This window comes from Plecotus auritus (genome assembly GCF_963455305.1).
Source record: "Plecotus auritus genome assembly, chromosome: 3".
NCBI classification, from domain to species: Eukaryota; Metazoa; Chordata; class Mammalia; order Chiroptera; family Vespertilionidae; genus Plecotus; species Plecotus auritus.
Window position 1 is genome coordinate 183,555,949 of NC_137772.1, and position 23,461 is coordinate 183,579,409.

Below are 23,461 nucleotides of genomic sequence, written 5' to 3' on the forward strand. Positions count from 1 at the left end.
TTCCAGTGACTTCTGAGTGTTCCTGTCCCCACCTGAACCACTGACAGGATGAGGAGCCCTGTTGGTGCTCACTGTTAGTTTCCATTGATGAGGGAAGGCAGTCTCTTTGATCTCCTAAGGACATCTAAAGATTCAGTCAATGCCACTGTAAACATAATTCTCGGATATGCCACCTGTTATCTTTGTAAAGCTTTGAATCTGTGATTAGATGTCACAAATTTGCTTCCTTTTTCATTGTTAACCCTCACCTGAAGATTTTATATCTCTATCTCTATCTCTATCTCTATCTCTATCTCTATCTCTATCTCTATCTCATCTATATCTATCTATATTTTTTCTTTTTTCCCCATTGATTTTTTTTAGAGAGAATGGAAGGGAGGGAGAGAGCGAGAAAGAGAGAGAGATTGATATGAGAGAGACACATTAATCCATTGCCTCTCGAGCACACCCTGACTGGTGCCAGGGATCTAATATACAACTCACGTAACATGCCCTTGCCCTGGAATCCAATCCTCAGACTCGTTGGTGCTCAGGCCGATGTCTCTAGCCCAGCCGTGGGCAAACTACGGCCCGGATCCAGCCCGTTCGGCTGTTCTATCCGGCCCGCGGAACCAAAAGAGCAGAGGGTTCTCTTGCTCTCCCCTCCGCTCCTTCACCAGCAGCAGTGTTAACATGGCAACGTCAGGAAACACGGCCGCAGCTCCTTCTTCTGAGTGGGCGGATTTATATCTGCCCATTCAGTAGAAGGAACAACCTCTCAATCTTCCAGAGGCTCCTTGTAATGCCCGAGGACACGTTCCCCCCTCCTCCCCCCCACCCCCCACATCACCCTGGGAATGCGTAGACACATTATCGTGGTGATGTAGGGAGACACGCCCCTGGAGAGCACAGTATCAGAGCATTAGCTAAAAAGGAGACCAACAACACTGTTCCCACTGAAAGCTGATGTTTTAAAGACCAAAAACCTTTCAACCCAGTCTACATTGCCATCTACATCTTCGTCCCGGGCATAATTTGGAAGTTGCACTAAAGAAAATGTTTAATTTACTGTTTACACATTTTGTTCTTTTCTATTTGTTTTAGTTTTAAATTATTTTATTATATTTAAGTTTAATTTGAAAGGCTTTTGTACCTTTCCTTTGTTAGGCAATTTTATTTTGCCTTTGCCATCTTCAATATAAGGTATGTTATTGTGCTATGATTCCTCCATTTTTTGAAGTTTCAAATTATAATAATTAGTGTTTACATTCTTCTTGTTAAAATGTTTGAAATGAATAAAACTATTGAAATAAAAAAAAAGACCATACCCTTTTATGTAATGATGTTTACTTTGAATTTATATTAGTTCACACAAACACTCCATCCATGCTTTTGTTCCGGCCCTCCGGTCCAGTTTAAGAACCCATTGTGGCCCTTGAGTCAAAAAGTTTTCCCACCCCTGCTCTAGCCACTTGGCAACACCGGCAAGGGCACAAATTTGTTCTGAGTCTGGAATTTATTTTTATATTCCTAAGCAGCTTATTGGGGTCCCTGCTTAAGCTTGCATTTCCAAGATCTCTTCTAGATTTTATGTTTCTGTGAACAACCTAGGTATTCCCTACCCAAATTCTACCTCTTATCATGATTCAACCAAATATTTTTTGAAGCCTTATCCAGTCTCTCATGATGGAGATGAGTTTTCTTCTCGGATGATCACTTTGGTCTACCATTTAACTGATAATTAATATAAAGTACCTTCTTGGAGCAGCTCTTATTTTATTGCAGTAAGCTATTCTCTCTTTTATTATTATTTTCAATGTTTTATATTTGTGTAGCATGCTGCATTAATAGAGGTTCAATGCCCAGAACAGAGGAGGATATTATCTTGTCAGAGGCTGACCTGTGGCATTATGATTATTTTGGGGCCCTTTCTGTGGGACATTGACAAAGTAGACCATGTGCAAAGGATGATGATCAGGAAGGCCCAGAGTCTGGAAACTGTGATGTTAAAAGAGCCATCAAAAGACCTGAGACTGGTCAGCCCAGAGCAGCAGTACCTGAAGTGTGTTCCCCAACACTTCCTGTGTCAATCTTTTATGTTATTGTTTATTTAATTGTTCATCTTTCATATTAGATTTTAAGCTCTAAGATATCAAGAATCATTTCTGTTTTGTCTATTGTAGTGTTTCCAGCAAATATCACAATGCCTGGAGCAAAAGGGATGCTTAATGGATATTTATTAAATGAGTGAATGAGTAGATAAAATTTCCATTGAACCGTGTGATGTTAATAGGGTGGCATTGGAAGAAATCAGATTTCTGTGGGAAAATAGGTATGGAAAGTGCTTGGTACAGTGCAGTTAGATGGGCTTCCTTATTGCTGGAATCCTCAGAGCTTAAAAAAAAAAGGTGTATTTTCAAGACCAGATTAGAATATGCTACGTTCTAAGTATATTTCACTATGGAATGCTCCCTCCCTCCCCCCCGCCAACATCCTAGGGCAAAGCTGCAATGAAAAGGACAGGAAATATGATAGAGGTCTTTAAACACTTCAAGGGCCAATGAGTAGAAACTATAAGGGTGTATTTTTTTTTAAATCAAAGTAATACAAAAATGGAGTGGATAAGCTCCCAAGGTATCTGTCTCTAGTTAAGAAGCTTTGAGCAGAATCTGAACAATCCTGAGGAGAGTTGCAGGAGTCGAATTATCCACCAACTAGAATATTGTATTAGTCCTTCAAAGCCAAAGTTGTCTGCAAGTTCAGTGCCAAGAGGACATTGGTACCTCTTCAATGCCCATATCCCCTCACTCTGTGCTTTATCTGTAGTAGACATTTAACAAGCATTTGCACATTACTTGATTGGTCTGTAGGTTCTCACAGAATTTAAGCAGTTGTAATGAACACAAATTGGGTATCACATAGAAAACTTCTGTATGCAAACTAGTTTTCTTATAATCAGAGAAGAAACATTAATAAGAAGTCTGTCTTGTGGAAATACACAGAAATGCACAATTTAAGGGTATGGTATAATTGCTGATGCTATCTTGCTGTATTTCTTGCTCCACAACCCCAAATTCAGAATCTTCACTCCATTTGACTGGTGGACTTTGACTCATAACAAATGAGTTGTAATCATCTGGATGGCTTTGTTGTGAAATTTGAAAGCATATTGAATGACTCAGACATCATAAGCTAATTATCTGCAACTGTGAGATTGAATTTAGAGGGATATTCTTTTATCTGGCTTTTGCTGTTTATGTGTTTCTGAGATTTTGCTTGCCATCTGGCCAAATAGTAACATGTTGGGAAGGGTTAGGAAGCATGCAGAGGTTGAGTTAGTTCTTTGGTGTTAAAATCTGGCTAGTGCTGTGTTCTTCAGACTTGTTTTTAATGTTACTATTCTAACTTCAGGTTTCCCCTCTGCTGCCTAATTTTTATTAAATTATCCAGAGTTGGTTTTTGTTACATGCTTGCAAATGACCAACAACTAACACCATGTATTTGGATGAAGAACCTGGATACTGAGGGTATAAAGGAATAAGAACCTAGAGCAGAGCTATGTAAGAGACATAGAATGTACCCCAGCTGGTAGCTCAGTTGGTTGAAAGTGTTGTCTCATACACCAAAGGGTCGCAGGTTTGATCCCTGATTGGACCTCATATGGGAGGCAATCAATTGATGTTTCTCTCTCACATCAGTGTGTGTTTTTCTCTCTCTCTCCCTTCCTCTCTCTCTAAAAATCAATGAAAACATGCCCTATGGCGAGGATTTAAAAAAATGTTTAAGAGACATAGAATGTAAGCCACATATGCAATTTAAAAATTCCTAGTAGCCACATTAAAAAAAGATAAAAAAGCAGGTGAAATTAATAATATATTCAACATAGTATATTTCAATATATAATCATTATAAAAATTATTAATGTGATGTTACATTTAAAAAAATGAAGACATTAAAATGCAGTATGTATTTTGTGCTTATAGCATATCTCAGTTCGTAAGCTAACTTTTCATCAGAGATCATTGATCGGTTTAGATAAAACTTACAGTTAAAAAAAAGGATTACTTATTCGGTTGTTCCAAACATACTAAAAAGTTGTTCAATAACCAAAGTGAACACCAAAAAAAAAATAATAATTTAAATTCATTCTTTCGGTCACACTAGCCATATTTCAAAGGCTACCCTATTGGACCCCACAGGGTTAGAGCCTCAATTCTAAATGACCCTCCAACAAGTGGAAACCCCAGACCTTAAAACCCAGTCTCCTTTCCCTCCCCCACCCTCCACAGGCTTTACTGTGCAGGTCAGGATCCAGCCAGGAAAATGGAATACCTTGTGAATTCATTACACAGGTGTTAAAGGCTGAAAGAGCAAAAAGGGAACATTGAGATAACAGGAAACAGCTACCACCCTTGGAACTGAGGGAAAATAAAGATGTAGAGTCATCAGAAACTAGGAGCTTGATTTCATAAGGCCCATCCAGGCGGTGTCCAGATTTCTGCTGCTCTATCGGGAGGGAGAGAGCTACAGAGGCTGGGCAGGCAGAGCCGCAGGAAGCTGGGCCTGGAGCCCACCACCCCGCTAGAGTGACCCTGACAGGAACAGGACGAATAGAAAGGAAGTGCTTTTTACCTCCTCCCACCTTCAGTTTCACTCTCTGCCTCAAGTGGACAGGACCTGATAGGAAGCCAGTTTGGGGAATTCCATCTTCAGAAGGGTAGACTTAGAGCGGAGAGAAAAAGCAGGTAAATAGCTGACACAGATTGACATGCTCGCCCTTCCTATCACACGAGCAGCCCCTAACTTAACCTGGTGGCTCCCTTCAGTTTAACCAGAGGGCCCTGGCTGTGGTTTCTCCATCGGCGTTGGTGGTACCCAGTTGGAGCTCTTTGGGAAGAGGACTTCCTGGGTTCGTCTGAGTATGAAAGCAGCTCTGGCCGCTAGGCATAGACTAGAATAAGTCTAGGGCTCAGCTCAATTTGAAAATGTTTCAAACTGAATTGTTTCCAACTGCCCTGGCATTGATACACCTTGTATGGCTAACTCTACTTTTAGGGGCAGCTTTATTTTGCAAATGATAGCAGATGCCTATTCACTATGTTGCATGGCCTCTATGGATTTTGCTACCCCTTCCTACAAATGGGCACAAAGGGGATCATCAATCTTCATATGGTCCTTGGTATGGGAGAGGGGCAGGCTGTTGCCTTCTTTCCAAAAATGAGTTTGCAAAGTGAACACACTTGTGTCTTTATCCCTGAAGCTTGGGCTGGTGCAGAGCACCCTAAAGACCTTTTCAATGTCTCTCCCATCCTCAGAGGCTAAGAGTCTAATGTGGCTGCACTTTTCTTTTTGAAAGAGGAAGAAATGCAGGAAGAAGATGCTCTTCGTGGAAGCTGCAGGGACTCAGCACGACACTACGGATGAGCAAATAACAAGGAAGCACCCATCTATATGTTTCAACTGCAAGGCCGCATTTCCCCATTCACATTTCAAGGCAAGTGAGATTGTTTTTGTAAGAAAGATGTATTTGTAGAATTAATGCTGCATATGTTTGAACTCTTTCCAAAACGCTGTATTCATCACTGCTTAAAACATTTTGAAAGCTCCCTGCAGGAGGAGGCCCATGAGCCCTTTCCTGGCAGGGTGGTGTGTTTGTGTTTGGGTTCCAGTTCAGTTCTTGGCTTCCTCATCACCCAGCAGTTGGAATGAGGCTTTGAATTAGCATGAAATGACACGGTTTATTTTGTTTAGTCGATTTGGTCTTTCCAAAGCTGGTGCTCATTTCTCCTGAGCCTGTTGTGCACATTCGGCTCTGATAGGCTGCGGAGGAAGAAAGCAGAAATCCTGATGGTAGTTTTGACACCGGGTTTCTCATTAAGTAAGAAAACGGTCAATTCCCCTGCCCGCCCACCCTCCCTTTCTGCCGCAAAAGAAAACTCAAGCCATGGCAAGAATCCATGCTGAAGAATAAATTCTCGTGGAAGGGAATCCTTTGTATTTGATTTTAGTAGCCCCCCTCCCCAACCCCAGTCCGTAAAGGCAGAAAAACAAAATTAGGTTCTTCACACATTTTTCTGGCTTTACCCTGTAATTTTACCAAGTAAAGGCTAGATAGGTGAATTAAAATGTCCCCCTTTGGGATGCAGAGCTAATCAAGACATACATTACTGGGAAGTTAATGAGTGCAGACCCTTTAGTATTTGACGCCCAAGTCTTTACTCTTTAATTTGGAATCCTCAGAACACGCAGAATCCCTTCCTTCAAGCCAGTCCCTGGCAGATGTTTTATTGTTTCTGTTGTTCCTCCTCTGGGGCTGCACATTAGGCTAAAATATCGCAAATAGCTGTGATTATAGTGTGAGTCACACACGCTATAATTCTTAGTGACACCAAAGGAAATGTGACATGTTTAGGAAACCCTGTCACTGATGCTAACACTCAGATCTTCAGGCAAATGGTTAATGACCAGCTCAGCAAGCTGCACAAACTTTGCTATCTACCCAACAAAAGGTGACTCCCAGGGAACTATAAATATTTGAGGAAATGTCTCTAGCATCTATGGGTCCTGTTTCCTCTCTTCACCCCCTAATCTGTAATTGTACGATGGATATTATATCTGGGACAAATCAGACAGATCTTCTCTCTCTTCTGTTCACGTTTGCATATCTAGTTATGTCATTTCCAGCCAACATCCATGACATTGGGCAAAGCAACCGTTCATGTTTTAATCTGCTATTAGTATAGGAATTTGAGGTCTTCAAAATCCTTCAGGTTATGATCATTGGGAATAGACTAAGGGTTGGCAGGATTACTCAGTTACCTGTTAGTGATCCTATAGCCAAGTCATTACTTTTAGACATCCAGCAGATGATAAATCCTCCGAATGAAATTTCCACTCTGTAAATGCATACATGCATTGTATTATCTGCCTGACTCAGTTTCTCACACTTGGCATTGTTGACATTTTGGGCTGGATAATTCCTTGCTGTGCTGTCCTGTGCATTGCAGGATGTTTACAGCAGCCCTGGGCCCCACTCATTAGATAGCAATAACACTCATCCCTGTGACAACCAAAAATGTCTCTGAGATATTGCCAATATTCCCAGGAGGGCAAAGTCATCCCCAGGTGAAAACCACTGGTCAAACTCCATGTCCTTCTCAACTTCCCTTCCCAGTCCCCAAATTAATGATTTCATTTATTTTAATTTTTTTATTTTATTATTATTTTTTTTAATTGTTTGAAGTATTACAAATAGTAGTACATATGTCTCCTTTTTTTTTTTCCCTTCCCCATTGACCTTCCCCCGGCCTCCCCTTCCCCCCAGTACATGCCTTTACCTGCCCCCTCTCCCCAGTGTTTTTTATCCATTGGTTATGCTTATATGCATGTGTACAAGTCCTTCGGTTGATCTCTTACAGCGCTCCCCCCCCCCCCCCGCAACCTCCTCTGCCTTCCCACTGTAGTTTGACAGTCTGTTCAATGCTTCTTTGCCTCTGTATCTATTTTTTTCCCCATTTCATTCCTTTAAAAAATCTTGCCTCTGCAGACTAGAAATAAACATATAATAACAAAAAATGTTTGAGTCCCAATTTCCATGTCCAACAGTTCTGAGTCCCCATTTCAATGTCAAACAGTTCCTTATGTGTACATGTCAGCAATGATATCTGGATGGTGGGCACATGGTGGCAATGCAGGTCCGACCCTCTCTGGTTTGGTCCTAGGCAACTTGCTGCGACGCACAGCTGCTGACTGCTGGCGTGGCAAGGCGTCATCAGCGTCTTCCATCTCTGGACTGTTTCTCCTCTTGTCTTCGTGGTTGGAGCAGACCTGTCAATTCCTCTCTGTTGCAGGAATCCACATGGTCTTGGAGTTGTTTTCTGAAAATATACAAACATATTCTCGACCAAAAGTTAATAAAGGAATCTTTTCTATATAATTGATTTGGGATCCTTTTTATTTTTGCCCAAACGATTTTCCTTTGTCTTATTTAGACACCATGTGTGTTTTTCATGGGTGTCTTGCTGTTAGCATTAAAAATGAAAACTAATTTTGTAAAGTAAAAGTTTTCTAGATGTAATTTACTTATAGGATATTTTTCCTTACATGATATTACCCTTCTATCCCCCCTTTTTTGATTAATGGAGGCTTTTGTAACTTTTATAATGCAGTCTTGATGACTTTAAATTCCCAAACTAATGATTTCAAGTAAATACATATAGTTCCTCATCCTCTTATAGGTCAAATGTACAATTCTCAATACTGTTTAAACAAGTCTCACACACATATTCATATTTTCCTGCTTGGAAACCCCAGGAGGTATTATTATCTGGGGCACTGAGCACATTCTATGTATCACTATAGGCCTAAGTGTATTATCTGTGGATACCCCTTCCAGACTGAGTCACAGAATAGCTGGTGACTGATATTAAAAAAAAAAAAGTTAAAAGAATCCATATTTCTTCATAAGTCACACCTCATTTAAAACTTATATTATTTTGTTTGCCATTTTCTTTGTTTTTTTAAATAATAAAAAACACTAGAAAAGTATAAAGATAAAAGTAAAATGGCCCAAATCACACCATCCAGAATAACAATTATTAACAATGTAATTACTTTTCTCCCAGTATTTTTCTGTGCATTTTTAGAGCTTTAAGAAACTTAATGTCATATTATAAGCATTTTCCTTATGAAAACCTTTAATAAGCATTGTCTTAAGGGCTTCTCTTGTGGAAAATAAGACCACAGCCTAATAATTTAAGTAAGAGACTGTGTGTAAGGACAGTACTGCAGGAAGAAAGAAGAAAAGGAGGCTCAGAAATTGGCAGCCAGCCCATCACCACACCAGCTCTCTAACTCATCAAACTTTCAGGCTTTCTTTCACACCTGAGTGCAACATAAAACGTTATCCAAGATTGCTTTGGGACAAGCAGGGGAGGTGGAGGCTGTGACCCCATTTGGGCAGGTCAGAAGATATTCACATGGGGGAGATGAGAGCTCTCATACTCAGCAGGGGAATTAAGGGGAGCTTTGCAATAAAAAGTTAGTCAACTTGAAGTAGGTTGCATACATGGGTGCCAGAATCGTGTTTGAAAGGGTCTCAGAGGTTTGCCTGTAAAACATTAAAGAGATAACTTTGTTTTCTTTTTCTAATTACCTATAAGTAGCAGCAGTGACTTATTATGGAAGGGCTGGTTTCTTTCTCACTATGTAGTGTTCCATTTTGTGGAGTAACTAATTTTAATTTTTCCAGTTTTAAATAAAGGATCCATTGATTCAACCAGTGCTGTGGATGCCCTGCCAAACATAAGGCTCTGCGCTGGGTCCAAGGGCAGAAGGGTGATGAGCACGGAAGACAAAGCCCCAGTTCTCATAGGGCTCAGCGGTCACCTGGGGGATCAGACAGTCATCAAGTGAACAAATAAATATGGTTTCTTCATGTGGGAAAAAAAAAAATGTGTGTTCTTTGTGGGTTTTAATTTTGGTATGATACTGGCTTTTAAAGTCTCTGTCCAGATCTTCCTTGTCTCAGATCACTCCCTTTTCATGATGGTTTCTCTGATTTTATAGGTGTCATGTCTTTAGGTGAAAATAAAGATCAGGTATTATTTTGATTTTTGGTGTTTTAGAAGACGTATTGCAGAGGGAACCAGTTTTCAGAGTTCTCTTCTTTTGTATTTATCTTTTGAATTGTGGAATTTTTTCATGGGCCTCATGACTCTTTTATTTTTTAACTGATTTTAGACAGAGGAAGGGAGATAGAGGTAGAGATAGAGATAGAGATAAAGATAGAGATAGAGATAGAGATAGAGATAGATAGATAGACAGACAGATAGAGAAATATCAATTGGTTGGCCTTCGTATGCACCCTAACTGGGGGAATCAAACCCACACCTGGGTATGTGCCCTGACCAGATATCGAACCAGCCACCTTTCGGTGTATGGGACAATGCTCCAATCAACTAAGCCATACCAGCCAGGGCCTCATAACTCTTATTTTTACTAGGAAGCCTATGATTGCCCTCTTATTGGCTTATTTATTTATTTATTTACTTTCATTTTATTGTTCACAGTATTACAGATATCTCTTACTTATTGGTTTTTTAAAATCACTTTTTAATTATATTTTATTTTGTTTATATACTTAATTGAATTTATATATTTTGTGTAGTTATATATTTGTTTTAATTTATTTATATGTAACTAGTGACCTGGTGCACGAAATTCATGCACATTAAAAGGGAATTAGAGGAAATATTTTAATGTTGTTATTTGCCCTTTCTCTATAATACCCATGTTTTCCCGAAAATAAGACATCCTCTGAAAATAAGACCTACTTACAGGTTTCCTTCTGAGTGAAATATAAGGCATCCCCCAAAAATAAGGCCCCCAGGCTCTGTCTCAGAATGAAAATTAATTTACCATAAACTGGTCGCTAGGGCCTCCCCGACTGGCGTCTAGCAACCAGTGACGTTACGCTGAGTCCTGATGTCACTGCTGTGTGGAGGCGGAGCGGAGGTCGAAGTGAGCGGTGAGCGTGGGGCGGGAGAGAGGAGGAGACTTTCGCAGATGCGTGTAGAAGAACAGGAGGATTATAGTGGATGGGATGCGGCGAAGGTGGTGACACTACCTGGTCTGTCTCTGGTGACACTACCTGATGCTCGCGGCCGCCTTCATGATGACTGAAGGTTCTCAGTCAGTGGCAGACCCTGCTCCAGCCCAGATCCAGGCCCCAGCAAGCCCAGTGACAGTCCCCAGGCAGGCCCCAGGGGGTAAATGTCTGATAAAGGGGTAGGGGGGATGTCTGGTGAAGGTGTTCAGTGGCACAGGGGTGGGGGAGGGGGATCACTTAAAATGACACAGGAGGATCAGAGGGGACAATCAAAATGACACAGGAGGATCAAAAGGGGTTACTAAAATGGTAATCCCCCCTCTGATTCTCCTGTGCCATTTTGATTCCCCCCTCTGATTTCCCCTGTGTCATTTTGAGTTATCCCCCTCCCCCCACCTTGATACCCCAATTCCTTTTTTTTTACCCCTAGAAAGGAGCGCAAAAAGAAAAAGCTACTCTGCGGAGTACAAGAAAGGAATCGTGGAAGACTCTTGGGGCCAAAATCTTACTGCTTTCTGCAAAGAGAAGATGTTGAGTATCCGATTGGTCTGAAAATGGCAAGCAGAGTATGGTAACCTCATTGAACAAGTGGACAAGGGAAATGCTAAAAAGCACAAGTGTGGATCAGGTCGGCAACCATTATTTTCCGAGCTGGAAGACCTGATCTGTGAATGGGTTGTTGACAGGAGAGCAAAGGCTTTGGTTGTGAATGGGGCTCAGATTCAAGAATTTGCCCTTGCAATGGCACCACAGTTTGACATAGCCCCCGAAGACTTCAAAGCATCACAACACTGGCTGGATAATTTCCTTCAGCGAAGTGAACTGTCTTTAAGAAGATCTACAACATTGTTTAGGTTGGAAGATACTCAAGTTATTAAGCGAGCACTTGCATTCAAGTCCTTTATTGATGATGCTGACTTCTCTAAATACAATCTTTCCAACATGATTGCTATGGATGAAACTGCAGTGTTTATGGGCCAATCATCTCAAGCAACAATTGAACAGCAGGGTGCCTCCTTAGCGTACATTCCCTCCACTGCTTATGAAAGTGCACGTGTTTCCTGTATTTTGGCAATTCATCTGGATGGCACTAAAATCCCACCTTTAATCATTTCTAAGGGCAAGAAGAAAAAGATTGAATGTGTTTTGGGCGTTTTTATTCTTGAAACTGAAAAAGCCTGGGCCACACAAGCAGTTATAAGGAAGTGGGTCAATTTAATGCTGCCGCTTGTTATGCGAGGGAGCCAAAGAGGTCTGCTAGTCTGGGATGCAGCCAGCACTCACCACGCTAAAGACATGAAGACATTTCTTCACAAAAGAAAAATAGATCAGATAATGATTCCCGCAAGAATGACGGCCTATCTCCAGACTCTTGATATTGCAATAAACAAGCCATTCAAAGACAATTTGCGCATGGAAATTAATTACTACATTGAAAATAGAATGGAGAGAAATCAGCGTGCAAACTTTGTGAAACCTAAACTGCAAGAAGTTGTGACTTGGGTGAAGAATTCATGGGAGAAAATCACTGACAGTTGCATTGCAAATGCACTGCGAGCAGGCTACCTTGACAAGAAGTACTCATTTAAAGACAGTGCTATTGCTAAACATGAGAGATTTGGTCCACTGATTCTGAAAGAAATGGAGTCACAAGAAATTCACCAGGAAATTCAGAAACTGGATTGTTATGATGATGTTCCAGAAGATGATGACATGATTGTCATTGAATAAATGAGTAAATTCTTGATACTGTAGGATTCACAGTTTGTCTGGTTTGTGTTGACAACTACCGTACTACCGTACCGTATACAGGTAATAAATTTCCTTTATTTTCATTTAACAATAAATGTGTACCGTATTCTTCTTCATGGAAAAATAAGACATCCCCTGAAAATAAGACCTAGCGTGTCTTTGGGGGCAAAAATTAATATAAGACACTGTCTTATTTTCGGGGAAACAGGTAGAAGTGTCAGAGATGAAAGAAAATTAGTAACATGCATATGAAAATCTTTCTCCTGTCAGAGTCCAGAGCGTGCCACGGGAACCAGAGTCATGTCCCCGCCCACCCATGTCCCCTGAAATCTCACGAGACCCAGATCCGGCCGGCCCCATCCCCATTGGGCTAGATCAGCCGTGGTCAAACTACGGCCCGTGGGCCAGATCCGGCCTGTTCGGCTGTTCTATCCGGCCTGCGGAGCAGAAAGAGCAGAGAGTTCTCTTGCTCTCCCCTCCGCTCTTTTACTTTGAATTTATATTAGTTCACACAAACACTCCATCCATGCTTTTGTTCTGGCCCTCTGGTCCAGTTTAAGAACCCATTGTGGCCCTCGAGTCAAAAAGTTTGCCCACCCCTGGGCTAGATCCAGACCCAGCTGGTTCCACCCCCGTCAAGCCCTGCTGGGTGCGAGGCATGGCCTCAGGTCGCCTGGCCCGACACTGGGATGGGCGACATGGCCTAAGGTCCCCCAGCCTGGGCCAGGGGGTGCGACTTGAGGTCCCCTGGCCCGGGTCAGGGGGCACAGCCTGAGGTCCCCCGTCAAGCTCCGGCCTATGTATGGCCACAATATCTGGTTTGCAATAGCATGAAGATTTTCCTCTTTGAACATTCTCTGATTACTTCTGTGTGAATTTTGAAGAATCCCGGCATTAAAGGAAAATGATTTATGAGACTTGTTAAAGACGGTAGGGAAGAATGTTAAAGAAGGACTACAGCAATGGGGTTTTGCAGTGGGAGAGAGATCAGGCTCAGCTCCACATACAACAAGAATCAGTGGGGATTTATAGCCAAGAGCAGGGTTGCGGGGTAGTGGATGGAAAATTACTAAGAGGAGACGTCAGGGGTAAGGGAGGATTCTGGCTAAACCAACTTGACAGGCAGGCTGTCAGGGCAATCGGACATTGAGGTTGGGGGATAAGTAATTCTATCAGATATCAAAGATGGGGGGTTTTCACTAAACTGACCTGGCAGGATTCTTGCTAAAACTGAACTAAGCAGGCCAAGGACAGAGTCCAAGGTCAAGCTTAGTTGAGAAGAGGGATCAGAGAAGCCTGACTCAACTGTGGTCAACAAGAGAGCCTTTGTCTTTGGCTATCTATGCTCAAACTGCCACCTTAGCTTTGGTAATTATTTTTAAAACCAGAGGCCAGTGCACAAAATTCATGCATGGGTAGGGTCCCTAGGCCTGACCAGCAATCAGGGCCAATCTGTGGGGTGACCAGTGGGGCGATTGGGGCCCTAGCTTGCACCCACCTTGGCTGGCCTGGCACGGCCCCCTCACTGGTCCCGCCTCCCCACCGCCAAGGCAGGTCGGGGCCTGCGGGCTGGGGGCAGCTCCTGCATTGAGTGTCTGCCCCCTGGTGGTCAGTGCACGTCGTAGGGACTGGTCGTTCTGCTGGTCATTCTGCCATTCGGTCGATTTGCATATTAGGGTTTTATTATATAGGATACAGTATCACATATTAAGGGGATTTTTGGAAAAGACATTTTTTAGCTATTAATTTAAAAAAAAAGTGAAAGACACGAATTTTCATAGTGAATGTAAAAGGAAATATGATCAGGAAAACATATTTATTAGCCAAGCTAAAATGAAAACTGTAGCTACTACCTCTAATTCAAGGACATGAGTCACATAAGAAAACTCATCACAGAGTTGATGTTAATTAGTTCTGATCTGAAAGATGAAGCCCTATATTTAAAAATTTTGTTCACCTGGTTCTCCACTTTTCAAAAAACAAACGTGGTTCTCAATTTTATAAGAGGCCCTATTTCTGCACCACGAGGAAACGGAGGAGCCAGGTTTGAGCAGGTCCTGTACGTGTTGTGTTAGGAAAAAGGTGTCAGGGTGGCCAGCATGATCCCTGTGGATCTCCCACGGGCTCAGCAATGCTGCCCCTAGTGCAGACAGGCTTCTGAAGTGTGCTAGCGCTCATTATCATCGTTTTGTCTTATTTTCTGAATCATGTGTGGGCATGACATCCAGATGGACGTTATTCCTCTGGCTCTGTTTCTGGAGCGCTGATGTAGTTCCTAGCCTGTTGTGTGGGCGTGTTATCTTGCACCAGCAGCACATGTCACACTGCCTGAAGGGATGACAGGCTGGGCCCCGGCCATCCAGGGAGCATGGCAGCATTCCAATGGCCCATCTGTGGACAGACGTTATGTTTTCAAGTATCCAACTATTTTTCACACCTAATAAATCATCAGTGAGACAGTCACATCACGTAAATCTTTCAGTGGTTTACCTGATGTTTTTAGGAAAATGACCAAAATCTTTACGCTGGCATGCAATGCTCTCTATATGTTAGGGTGGTGACTAATACTGTTTTTTCTTCAGTGGAGGATTTTAGAAATATTTCCTATACCCATCCTTTCACACGCACCCTGACTTTGTCCCCATTTGCTCTTGCCCTTGCCATCTAGCCAGTGATTTCTAAACCAACAGCGCAATAGAGGTCCCGTGGGGCCTCAGATGAGCTCTCAAAGAGGCTGAAGGGAAGGAACAGTGGTGTACATTAGATAATTTTTTTGAGCTTATTACGCCTATCTTCCAAAACGCCTCTCAAAGTAAAATACACAGTGTCCTTCGAATCCCCCCATTTCCCCCAGACCTTACTGGAGACTTCCACTGGGTTTGGTGGGCAGTGATGCTACATTTCAGTAGTAACACAGAGAGTGAGAATGTGGGCTGGCACTCTGCTGGCCCTGACCCGGTACTTCATGTTCGAACTCCGGGAATACTACTGCAGTCCAACCAAATTCCTCTCTGCAGAATGCAGCCCATTAGGGATCACTTATTCTGATTGTACACCAGAGACTGTCCTTTTCCTCTAACTTAAAAAAAATTAAACGTTTTCCAAAGTTTCTAAAATTTAAATTGATTAATGGGATGACTAGTGATAATTGAGTTCAGGGGTCCTGAGCCAGATAAGCACCACTAATTTTTCAGTGCTTTTATGTTAATTAAATTATTTTCCCATTAGGACTGCTTGCTATTTACAAAGACTCAGTCATGTACCATGCTCTTTGTTCCCCAGTTAGCGTCCTATAACTTAATAAATCAGCCTAAGCCCTGAAATAGTCTACTGTTTGTTATTGTTATTTTTAAAATGCTAAGCCCTCCTGAAGTAAACTGGCGAATAATTCTATGTGATGTTATCGTATTTTTGAACTGAACATGCTATTTGGAAATAAAAACAAAGCACATTAAAAAAGCCAGACAAAAATCTATTCCTTTACCACCAGTTTCTTGGGGGAATCTATCTAACATTAGCTTCCCTTTTTAGTATGCTTGTTGTAATCCCTTTATTTTCTTTTCACTTCTGGTGGAGGCTTCATCCTGGAATAGTGCTCTTCCCATGATTATATTTCCCAGATCCTCTGAGATCTCCGACCAAATTGTGTAGAACATATGCTGCTGTAAGATTTCATTGAAACGTATGAAGAATAAGAAATTCTGTTTCCTTAAATTCCCTTTAGTGCATAACATTTTTGGTGAGTTTCTGATATCTTCATTTAAACTTTTTTTTTTTCAAACATAAACTTACTTCACTTTTATTTCTATATGTGGCACCTTTAGCAGCAATTTTTAATTGGGTTTTTATATAAGGGAGAATATGGGATAACTTTGTGGTTTTTGTTCTCCTGACTATTTGACAAATTATAAATATTTTTAGAGGCAATGGGCAATAACTGTTGAGTATTCTAAATAGTTGCTTCAACAATTTGAAATAATATTATTATTTTACTAGCATATTACTAGCATATGTTGTTTCCCACCCTGCCTCCAGTGCACATACCTACCTTAAGAGAACAAACCAACTGCTAAAGGGAGAACAGGGACAGAAATCTGTGCAGCCAGACTCCAATGAGCTTAATCTGCAGATAACATTGACAGGACAAAAACCACACCACTCACTATTCGATTGTATGTTCATAATCCTCCAAATTCTTATAAGAGTGGGGCTTGCCCTGATGATACACTTGTGAGGGATGTTGGCAGAAACTTCTTGAATAAAAAATAAGGTAATTGTGTGAAATAAACATTATTGCTATTAAGATATTTGCCTTGGGACTAGCCTGAGAAGCTTGTACAATATGGTTTCTAAACCATGCCTCTAGACCACGGGAGATGCCTCACGAGGAAAAGCCAAGGGAAGAGACACCAGCTAGAGATTGGGGTGACTGTGCAAGGAGGGGTCAGGCAAAGACCACCAGAGCCACTGGAGATGCAGATATCAAATAGGTTTAATTTGGGAAAAACTTATAAGCAGAGATGTAGCAGAGCGCACACAATCCCTTAAAATCTCATTATCCCACAGTTTATAGTGGGCCTAGGTGGACTGCATGCATAATGGCCCATGGTCCATGGAGAAGACCCCTGGACCTGTCTGTGATGTACACATGGCAGGGACTGGAGGGGCAGGTTATATCTATACCATGATGAAACCTCAGAGGCTCCCAATCAGGGAAATGGCTTTGCTTGAAAGAGAAATCTGGAACTTGGGGACTTGTACCAGCGTGCTCTTCCTTCTGGTGCGCTAACTCATAGCAATTGAACCAGCTCTCTCCTAACTACCAAATCATAGGAGCAAATGAACCGCTCGTTTTATCCAGGTTTTCTCCCTTCTGAGTGCTGGCTAATGAAATACAGGGTGTTCTCCCTTTAACAGCTGAGAGCTCAATTTTGAGAATGAAATGTATTTTAATAAATGCTGCCTTTATAATTATTCAAAGTGTGTGTATGCATTTTGGGGGGTACCCTAGATGAGGACAGACTTCTTAGGACAAGAAAGAGAAGACAGAATTAGTACACAAAAGAAACAATACAGGGGCAAGGAACCTAGGGATGTTGATGAAATTATAAAGAATCAAAAAGACTTTCCAACACCAGAATGAGAGAGAATGAATGTTCTTAGGGTACCCAACAATACACCCACAGACATGTCCCATGAAAACTGTAAAGAAAGTATATGGCATTACTATTTATTTATTTATTTATTTTTAATTTTCACCCAAGGATATTTTTTTCCATTGATTTTTAGACAGAGTGGAAGGGAGCGGGGAGGAAGGGAGGAGAGAGAGAGAGAAACATCGAAGTGAGAGAGAAAAAATTGATTGGTTGCCTCCTGCTTGAGCCCTGACTGGGGTCAGGGATTGAACTTGCAACCGAGGTATGGCCCCTGGACTTGGAATTGAACCCATGACCCTTTGGACCATAAGCCGATGCTCTAACCACTGAGAAACCAGCCAGGACTATGGCATTACTTTTATCAGCTAACTTTCAAAACATTAGGCTTATAGCTGAGAAAATTAATAATTCATTTAAAAAATAAAAAAGAAGTAGGGTGTATTGACAACACCTAATGCTGGTGAGGCTGTGGAGCAGCAGGACTTCTCATCCACTGCTGGGGGGAATGCAGCACAGGGCAGCCACTTGGGAAGATAGGTCAGTGGTTCCTTATGAACTAAACATTCTTTTAACATATAATCTAGCAATTGCTCTTCTTGTTATTTACCCAAAGGACTTGAAAACTTACATCACATGAAAACCTGCACACAGATGTGTATAACAGCTTTATTCATAATTGCAAAAACCTGGAAGCAAAGATGTCTTTCTAGTAGGTGAATCGATAAATAAGCTGTGGTACATTCAGAAAACGGAATAGTATTCAGTGCTAAAAAGAAATGAGAAAAAAAAGGAAAAAGAATTGAGCTACCATGCCATGGAAAGGCATGGAGGAACTTTAAATGCTTATTACTAAGTCAAAGAAGCCAATCAGAAAAGGCTGCTTTCTGAATGATTCCAATTATATGACATCCTATAAAAAGTAAATCAGTGGTTGCTGGGGGGCGGGGGTCAGGGTGAGGGTATGAATAGGCAGAGATTTTTAGGGCAGTGAAAAAAGTCTGTATGATACCATAATGAAGGACACATGTCATTGGACATTTGTCTAAACCTATAAAATGTACAATACCATGGGTGAAGGGTAATGTAAACTGTGGACTTAGAATGACTATGACCCATCAATGCCAGTTCATCAATTATAAATAAATCTACCGCCTGGTGAAGGATGTTGATAATGGGGAGACGATGCATGTGTTGGGGCAGGGAGTACATGAGACATCTCTGGACCTTCCTCTCTATTTTGTTGTAAACCTAATACTACTCTAAAAAAATACTTAAAGAAAAGGGAGAAGAAAATATGTATAAACATACATAAAACAAAAAATAGGATAGGAAGAGAATGTTATTTTAAATAAAATTATAATTTGAAATAAACAGAATGTATGACTGCATTCTGCTACTTTTGCCTCCAAAGAAATACTTTCAAGATCCTAATTTCCAAAGTTTAACCTAGATTCTACCCTGGGCAAAAGTATGAGTGATACAGAAAACCAGTTCAGAGAAGCATGTTAGGATCTGTTACAGAACATGGGGAAAGTCCTATTTACTTTATTGTTTCTTAAAATGGAGTTTGTCATGATGCTCTGCAGAATGTGAAAGAAGACCGGTGCCCTGGTTTCATTCTGGACATGCCAGCAAACCCTCCAAGAGCAGCAGAGTGCATTCTGCAGTAGCCGGGAGAGCTGATGTAGCCCCTCTCCCAGCAGGCCATTGGGAATGGAGCTGATGCGTCCATGTCTCAGCTGCAGATGCCCGGAGGGCAGTGGGGGCTCTGGCAGAAACTCTGCTGCATTTTAGTTTCCCTGTCACAGGCATAGACCTTGCTTTTTATAACTTTAAATAAATTTTCCAGTAATGCACTTTCTAGTAAAGAAGCAAAAGCTCCAAAGGCAAAAAAAAAAAAAAAAGTAAAATATCAAAAAGTAGGGGTGGGTTGGAAAAAGGGAATGCAAGGGGCAGGAGGCAGGTGGTGCATTCTTTAGGTCTGCCCAGGAAGTCTCCTGGTTTATGATTCTTCCTCTGTTGAACCACAAAGAGGAAAATGAATTAGGTTTCTGAATGACAGGGTATATCGTCTGTCAAAGGATTTGCCAGTTAAAAAACCAATTAATTTCCAGCTCCCACAGCTCACGAGGATGTAAAAATAGGATCTTAGATGGCTTTTGAAATGTTGAATACACTCTCCTGTTAAAAGAAGAGAATTGAGTCTGGTTTTCTTCCTTTCTAAAAGAAGAAAAATGAGCAACATTTTGGGGTTTTGATGTTTTTCTTTGGGAATATGCCCCAAGGTGTGTGATTTCAGTGTGCATGCATATGTGTACACACACAAGTACCATGGACATATTTGCACACATTGATGCAAAAGTGGTTTACTGTAGCGTTAGTGCAGATATTTTCTTTTTCCAAGCAAGTGATTATTTCCTCTCTTCCATGGTCAGATGGATGATTTGAACAGCTTGGAAGGGCAAGGGCAAGAAAAGCTTTGATTTATCTGCTGCTGAACTGATTTAGACAAATGCAGGAAAATGATACATCACTGAATTAGGGAGAGCAGGACAATAATGAGAACCTAAAGTGGGTGACAAGTGCACACTAAAATCCATATTACCACTAAGCAAGCAGGCCTGCATGTGTACTCTGTGCCTTATTTTATTTGATAGAGTGGTTCTTGTCATGTTTCAGAATAGTTTAATGAATGCTTTAGATCTGTAATTAGCAAGCCCCTCATGTGCTCACAAGATGCTGGCATTGGTGAGGGTGAATTATCCAATAAATATGATACAGAAATTCAGACCCTACACAGGAAAACACACAGGAAAAGAGTCAGAGACACATGGGCAAATAGCACTCCAGTTGTAGCAAAATTTAAAGCTATGCCATCATTGCATTACAGAAGATATGCTAATAAAACATGTCCCATTTGCCTTCAAAATGAAAATCAAAAGAAATAGAAATAATAGAGGAACAACATTTGGTCTCTCCTTAAATTGGTTCATATTGATTGATTGAGTCAGCCAATTAGATATTCTATTCTCTTGGGCATTTATTCTTTGAGAATTCCTTCAGATGATCCAGTTGAGAGGTGAGTTCCCAAGGTAAGTCAAATGGAGGATTTCCCAAATGTGCACAGAAAACAGGGTTATAATGAACCCCAAAGGCAATTGTGAAGTGGTGGCAGGATGTCATTGCAGGACCAAACATGGGGCTTGAGCATGAGTTGGGTGGATGTTAAGAGGTTTCTAAGCAGCCAACCCCAGCCCCACTGCGTTGTCATCTCATTGATGGCTTGGGGAAAGTCTTCTCTTTGCATTTGATGGCAAGATGCCTTTCTATTTCTTGCCTTGCCCATTAAGTCAATGGTCAGTTTTTTCTTTAGAGGCTTCAAGATCAAACTTTCCCAACACTTACATTTTCTGCAGCATTGGGTTCAACGTCAATGATAAAAATTTCAGCCCCTTTATTAGTATATCTTCCCATGCAAGTGATCTCATGTAGTTAGATTAATACCTTTGATCTGTGTTTGTCAACTGTTTTCTTCCCATGCTGAGTGTTGCCCTCAGATCGACCTCGCTGTCGGTATCCAGCAATTTCCTGTTAGTTGCATAGCTGAAGTGAACTTTAAAGGAATAAAAAAAGACAAAGTGGCCATAAGTAAAAAGAACTCTATGCAAATGACCTTACACAATTACACTTAAAACTAACATACCAGCAAGTTGGTAAATATTATTATTCTTCAAGGCATTTATAGCAATTACCTAATGTTGTGTGAATATTACTTCAGTATCTCATACAGCACCTTCACAGTTTTCCTTCGTATAAAAGATTCATTGTTAAGTGTGCTTTGTGGTCAGCTTTGATATTTACAAATTTTGTAAATATCTATTTAGATCCCATTGTGCCTAAATAGACTGATTACTTCTGCCATGGAGTTTGAGGATGACTATGTGAAGCTTTGTTTTAAGGCTTGTGTTGTGCAGTCAATGATATTTTTATCGACGTGACCTAAAATGTGATGTTTAAACTCTAGATGAGACTTTAGCTTTGTCAACATTTTCAGTCAGGGTTGACCCAATGCAAATTGTAAAATAGGTAACTTCTTCCTGACGATTTTCCTCTTTAGATGTCAAATGGCTCTACAGCTTCTTCTTAGTCCCTAATGGGGATTCTCTAGAGTGGCTCTTCCTTTTACTGTCCCATGTGTTTCCAACTCAAAACTCCAATTAATTTTGGGCATCCTTGTGATTCACGAGGTAAATTATGCTAAATTCTTAATCCTTTGTCAAAGCGTTAAGTATCTATTATCTTGCTCTTGCAGATCATTGCATATTTTAGCCAATGCCTTCCAGGTTTAAATCCAAAGCAGCAAATTCCAGTGGGGATTACAGGTCTCGTGGATCCATAGTTACCTGGGCCTCTCCGGCAAAGGTTCCGACTTTATTCTGAAAACTCAGGATTTGTAACTCTTAGTTTTATAAACACAGTGGGCCCTGACTCATGTGGCTCAGTTGGTTGAGCATCATCTCATGCACCAAAAGGTCAACAGTTTGATTCCTGGTCAGGGCACATGCCCAGATTGTAAGCTTGATCCCATTAGGGGGAGTGCAGGAGACAGCTGATCCATGTTTCTCTCTCATATGGATCTCTCTCTCTCTCTCTCTCTCTCTCTCTCTCTCTCTCTCTCTCTCTCTCTCTCCCCCCCCGCCTCTCTCTCTTTCTCTCTCTCTCTCCCCCTCCCTCTCCCTTCTTTGTTTAAATGACCAAAAAAATGAGAGCATGCTTTTCATGTGTAAAGATTCCTTCTCCATATTTTTGTATTAAGTGATAGAAAGAGCACATCCTAATGGTAAACAATTTAAACAGTACAAGACAGTGTAAAGTGAAAAGTAGAATCTCCTTATCTCTCCACTTGTGTCCCTGGATTTAGTTCCCAAAGGCAACTGTGGTGGGCAGATTTGGTTTTTAGTGTTTCTGGAGGTTCCCATTGTGTTGAAATAATACTCTTAAGCCTCTATTGCTTTCTTTCTTTTTGGTTGTCAAATTATCTTTAATTCAAATATTTTCCTTTATAGTTCTTAACTACCTGGGCATTCCACTGTGCCACAGTTGATGTCATCTATGATGTCATGAGGGTGGCTGGCAGCCATCAATTTGCAGCCCAGACTGAACAGTCCCCAGGATCTCTTTAATGGTTCCCGAGAGTTTTCTAGCTGTAGATCAGTGCTGCATCTGTCGGGCAATGTTGACAATCTCATCAGAAGTGATATTTCCACTATTTATTTTTTTCTTCTTTCTGTCTCTTGGTGGCTCTTTGAAGGCTGTGATGATCAGGGCAGAGGCACTACCTCAACCTGGTCTGTCTGTTCTGAATGGTCAGTTTCACTGTAATCATTAGACCCTTCCAATCTCTACTTGCTTTGGTGATGTGATCACCAAACTTTTTTTGGAGATAGACCCAGAGGACTGATCATGGGGGCCAGGGCAGACATGCCACCAGCTTCCCCACTGGGGCACCTCAGGTATATGACTTTGATCTCATTAGGGTCAAACTTCGGTGCCATGGTTGAGGCAGTTGGTATTGTATGAACCCGGATGCCAGACCAAAGAAATTGCACCTAAGCCTCTTCTGAGCTAAAAGCCGAGAATTAGGTATTTTAAAAATCTGGTTCCTCCATTGTTTCTAGGATTGGATGTTCCATTTGTTCATCTTGGTCTTTGTTTCCCTCTTCTTCTAGATTTCCTTGGCTTTTGGATGCTCTTTTATGGTTCATTCATTTTCAGGAGTGGAGAGCTGTATTGGTGAGTATAGGTAACTGATGAACACAACTCTGCATGCAGGAGGCCTCTCTTCTGAACAGACCTGGCTGCAGAGTCTGTGTAGCTGGGGACACACATCAGCACAATTGATGTCCTTGTGGGTCACTTGAGCAGGGCAGCTTGACTCTGGGAATTCAGAGCTTTGGTCTGTCTC

At 41.3% G+C, this 23,461-nt stretch overlaps 1 pseudogene across 1 annotated transcript; it reads right to left on the reverse strand.

Annotated features, from left to right (window-relative positions):
* Nucleotides 1-22,565: 22,565 nt before the first annotated feature.
* Nucleotides 22,566-23,051, reverse strand: LOC308245125 (large ribosomal subunit protein uL11-like; annotated as a pseudogene). Its single transcript has one exon. The product of its transcript is annotated as a large ribosomal subunit protein uL11-like (transcript).
* Between the last annotated feature and the right edge of the window lie 410 nt (nt 23,052-23,461).